The sequence below is a fragment of the Sebastes fasciatus genome, chromosome 16, assembly GCF_043250625.1.
Source record: "Sebastes fasciatus isolate fSebFas1 chromosome 16, fSebFas1.pri, whole genome shotgun sequence".
Lineage (NCBI taxonomy): Eukaryota > Metazoa > Chordata > Actinopteri > Perciformes > Sebastidae > Sebastes > Sebastes fasciatus.
In genome coordinates this window covers 14,498,770-14,504,068 of record NC_133810.1, presented here as the reverse complement: position 1 = coordinate 14,504,068, position 5,299 = coordinate 14,498,770, and positions in this window count along the sequence as shown.

Sequence of the window (5,299 nt, the reverse complement as noted above, 5' to 3'; positions counted from 1 at the left end):
CTCCGACCAAACGGTCAAACTAGGCAGCGCTGATCAAATACGAATCAATATTCTGTTACTGTAACGCCTATTTCTCGCCTCAAATGTTTTCAGGATCATCTTGTAGTGCACGGTTTAGCTGTAAAATGAGAACGTTTTTGACGCCGCCGCCATTGTGAAATCTGGCAAAGGAACGCCAACTTCTGGTCACATGACTGAAGTACAGCCAATAGGAACGCTCTCTCAATGAAATGACCTGTGATTGGTCAGAGTCTCCCGTCACGGGCAGAGCCATGACGAGGTGCAGAAGTCTAGTTATCTCTCAGAACACTTGAATTACAATATGCTGAAAGGTTATTATGGAATTTTTGCCCAATGATGCAAAAAAAACATACTGCCTACTGCCACTTTAAGATCAATATCTAAATTGACACCGTCGTCACCTTCACCAGATCTGCGTAGCAAAGCAAAACGTAGATCTTTACGAACTAAATCCCATATACTTTGATCAACTGAGAACCTTTTTTTATGATATATATCTTGAAGCTGAAATGGATATATCATGTATTGGTATATAACCCTTCTGTTACTGAATAAAGCCCAACGTAAAGTACCTGTATTGCGGAATGATTGGATTTTGTGAAGATGATTGGCTTGATTCAATTTGTGCATCGGATCGCCCAGACGGCTCTGTGTGCTGCAGCTGACACCGACGGAGTGGGAATCACTAAGTGACTGATCAAGAAGAAAGACATTTTTACAGTGTCTCAGCAAATGCATGCATGTTTGAAGAAGAAAGTTAGGCTTTAATATTGTGTGTGTGTGTGCGTGCAGTAGCCCAGATCTGTTGGCTTTCTCCCTCCCCAGTGCTGCATGGATTTGCATCTCATTGACAAAGTTTATCAGCTAAAGAAGCTGTGAGTTGCACCACCAGAGAGCCTCTATAACGGCCCGTTTGAGTCAAAATAAAAGCATATCTCTTTCTCCTGTTATTCTCGATGCGTCAATTCAAATGGTAAAGGATAAACAATAAAAGATGAAGTTCTCATTATGCTGCCTGGTTAGTCCCCTCTGAGGCTGCACAGTGGTTACAGTATAACAACAGAAATACCCATATATAGGTTTGTCTCGACAAAGAAAGAAGCATGCGGATAAAACACACACACACACATACACACAGAGTCACACAAATATAAATCACAGTGAAACAAGCCCTGTAGATATAAAACAGTCAGTCTGCATCTACCATTTGTTCCGTGCAGTCAACTGTTGCCAGAGTTTGACAGATTAGAGGAACCCCATCGGCCCAGGTGACTGATGTGCAGCATTGACCTTGCAAGGTACAAACAAATGGCAAACACACATACACACGCCTATATACAATATGAGCATTTGCAAACACACTCAGACACGTCCCCCTAAATATTTGTAATCAATCAAGCTTGAATAACGACTTTGTGCCAGGTATGTGGGCATTTGCATATATTTACATACACTACTGGTATACCATCAGCACAAAAAACTTACACTGTACATTGGGAAGAATTGCGAATGTATGTTGCGGGCCGTTATCAAAACTATTGAAATAGTTACAGCACATAACTCCCCATAAAACCACAAATTCTTGTTTTTAAACTTATACCAAACCAGCTGTTTCCCCTGTTTTCAGTCTTTATCCTGAGCTTATCACCTCCACTCTCCAGCGATATACTAGTTAATGCACAAATATGAGAAAGTGAATAAACATACATTCTAGAATAAGGAACTATTTATTTAAATCTCTATAATACAGGACCTCATATCCTAAGCTGAATCATAAACTGTATATAAGAAGTGGACGTAGTCACCGTGATATCACCCACTGGTTTGTGGACTCTTGGTTCTCTGCAACCAGACGTGATACAAGAGGGTGGAGAGTGGTACAACCGAACGCTGAATAAGACGTTTTTAGGTGACCAAAAATGTTATAATTAACTTTCATGAACTGAAAACATGCTGTGAAAGGGTTAAGGTTGTAAGACGAAAATATGGACAACTCCCAGACCGGACAACGTCGTGGTAGCGACCTGTCAATCACAAGGTAGCCACGCCCTAAAGCATACCCTGCTTTATGGTCTATTTGACTCTAAATGGGACCATAATTTACTAAATGAACATCATGCTGTATTGAAAAAGACTTGAAACTAGCGATTGAGACCATAAACTCATGTTTACAATGTTTACTGAGATAATAAATCAAGTGAGAAGTAGGCTCATTTTCTCATTGACTTCTATACAATCAGACTTCTTTTTGCAACCAGAGGAGTCGCCCCCTGCTGGCTATTAGAGAGAATGCAAGTTTAAGGCACTTAAGCATTGGCTTCACTTTTCAGACCCCGGAGTTGCCCACTTAGCTGAACCTAATCCTAACTATGACTTTTGATTGTAAATCAAAGAATAGTCAAAAAAGTGCACTGCTAGGAGTAAACACTGTACAAAAGTCATCATTGTGGAGAATAATCCATTTGGGGAATATGGACTTTTGGACCTTTTTTTTCTTATTTTTAGAGAGAGGAGACAGGAAATAGAGGTGACAGAGTGAAACTGGGATGCCTCCAGTAGTTTGGACTTTGGTTCTCAGCATACTTGCCAACCTTACAGATTTTCCTGGGAGACTCACGTTTTTCATTTCCCTCTCCCAGTTTCCTCCCGGGGTCACAATTCTCCCGTATTTCTCCCGATTTATGGCAAATTTTCAAATTATTTTTTTTTTCGTTATCTTAGCCTGTTTCTGGCACTGTACAGCGTGTATAATCCCTACAGTTTACAATACAGCTACACCAGATGTCGTTTCCCAGCGGAAGAGAGCTGTCTTTGCTCACGACACAGCGCAGTTTGAGCTCATGTTTGAGCTGCACTCAGCACAGCGTGCAGCGCACATCACAGCGTGCAGCGCCCAAAGTTGAGCTTTGGTCGACACAGCGAAATGTCGTTGTGGCGTGGGGTTCAGAGCGCAGTGGTGCCGTTGTCACGTTGTGTCTGAAAGGACCTTCAGCGAGTGAGAGAAGGAGAGAGAAATGGAGAGTAATAAGAGAAAGAAATACTCAAGCAGGAGCAAAACATTAATAAAAACTGATGAATATTAGTTTATTGACAGAGATTCACACGCCAAGTTTATGCCAGGGGGGCGAATTATTCCGTTTTCTTTCCTGAGAATTAAAGATCAAATTAAAAGTTTAACATAAAAATGCTGTTGCAGTGTACGTATTATTTTGTTATTCACCAGAATGCAGCAAACAAAGTCTCTGAAACTCAATTTTTTCTGGGGGAGGACCCCCAGATCCCCCACTTTGGTTGTGAAATGTTCTCTATTTTTAAGGTCTCAAGGTTGGCAAGTACGGTTCTCAGTATATCTAAACCGGCAATAACCACAAATTATACACAGACCACAAATCAAAGATTAACTGTGACACGTTTGAATGAAATATTGGTCAAACAGTCTTAACTCTTAGCTCTAGTCAATTACCATAAACTGAATGAGGATGAATGAGAATAAGCCTGCCCAGTCAGCGTCCTATTGTTCTTTAAACCATAGCCCAATTGCAGTAAGAGTAGGTCATGGGATTACAATCAACTGTTCTGCATCCATTTTCTTTATCAGGCATTCATTCATTCCTCGCCAAGTTCACCAGGGCGATACCAAGCAAGCAGCTCGCTTTCATCTGCAGTGGAGCAGAGTAGCCATGAAAGGATCAATATCTCTGAAGAAGAAGCAATACATTGTGTATATCCCCTGGTACCATTGTGTGACTTGGCTTCTTCCCAAGATACAATTCTGCAGGAAAAAAATTGCCCTAATTCTGTTTGTATTGAATGTTATGTGAAAGAGAAGATATTAAAACCCCCTTGGTTGTGATTTTACTGGATGACAACCCGTCACCTGACTTTACCTCCTCCACATGCCTCGCACTCATGGAAAGAATGGGGTTTGCATTCTTGCTTTTGCTGAGACGAGGCCTCCAGCATCCAATTATTTCACTCCTTTAAATGCCTTCACAGCAAAACCCTTTCAAAGGCCCGTTCTCTCTCTTTCTCTCTGTGTAGGACGTGATTTCACTACTTTATGTCTCTGTAGCCCTTCTTCTCCAGTCAGCGCTGCCTCGAATGCAATTCGCAGTCTCTAAATGTACCGCTGCCCCTTCTCTCCGATTACTCTAATCTGTGTGCCAAATGCCATGGGACAGATCGCAGCTAAAACGGACGGGAGAAACGGACTCAGGGTCTCCATAGTTAACGAGGTAGCAAACCTATCTCCAGGGAAAATGAACTCTCTGAATGATACTCATTTTCCCAAATCTGATATTCATGTGGCTGCTGGACATCACGCTGTGAAGAGTCCCTGTGAGGGAAACCCTCTCCCTCATCCACTTATCTCCCTCACTCTTCTTTAGTTCTTAGAAAATCCTTTTTTGTGTGTAATCATAATCTCAACCGAGCAGATCCCTCGTTGCCATTGAGACAGTTTATGCGGCAAAAGGCCCTTAAAGTGATTGTGTAATAGGGAAAGTTTTTTTTTTTTGTATTATTATTACTGTGTGGAGCATCCAGTCAGAGACAAGGAGAGAGACAAGTCTAAAAAAAAGTGTTTTTGTATTGTCATAGAATTAATTTTGAAAGGAAAGCACGAGTGTTTGAGAATGTATCATTCATTATTGATAGGTAAAGTGTCTAGTCATGTCTAGTCTGGGTCATGTCTGAAGCCCAGTGGTGGAAAGTAACTAAATAATGGCTGTCAAAGTTAACGCGATGATAACATGTTAACGCAAATTCATTTTAACACCACTTATTACTTTAACGCATTAACGCAACTTGTGTTTTTTTAGGTTGTAGCGGGCTCAGTTTTAAAGCTAGAGAGAAGATACTGGTATCATCATACTGTCATACTAGCTAGTTGCAAAGGAGATTAAATAACGCCACAAACCTATGCTAAATTTTGGCGAGGAAAAACTGGCATGGCCACTTTCAAAGAGGTGCCTTGACCTCTGACCTCAAGATATGTGAATGAAAATGGGTTCTATGGGTACCCACGAGTCTCCCCTTTACAGACATGCCCACTTTATGATAATCACATGCAGTTTGGGGCAAGTCATAGTCAAGTCAGCACACTGACACACTGACAGCTGTTGTTGCCTGTTGGGCTGCAGTTTGCCATTTTTTGATTTGAGCATATTTTCTATGCTAAATGCAGTACCTGTGAGGGTTTCTGGACAATATTTGTCATTGCTTTGTGTTGTTAAGGCTGAAGTAGGTGAGATTGGAGCAAATATGATTAAAAAAAGTT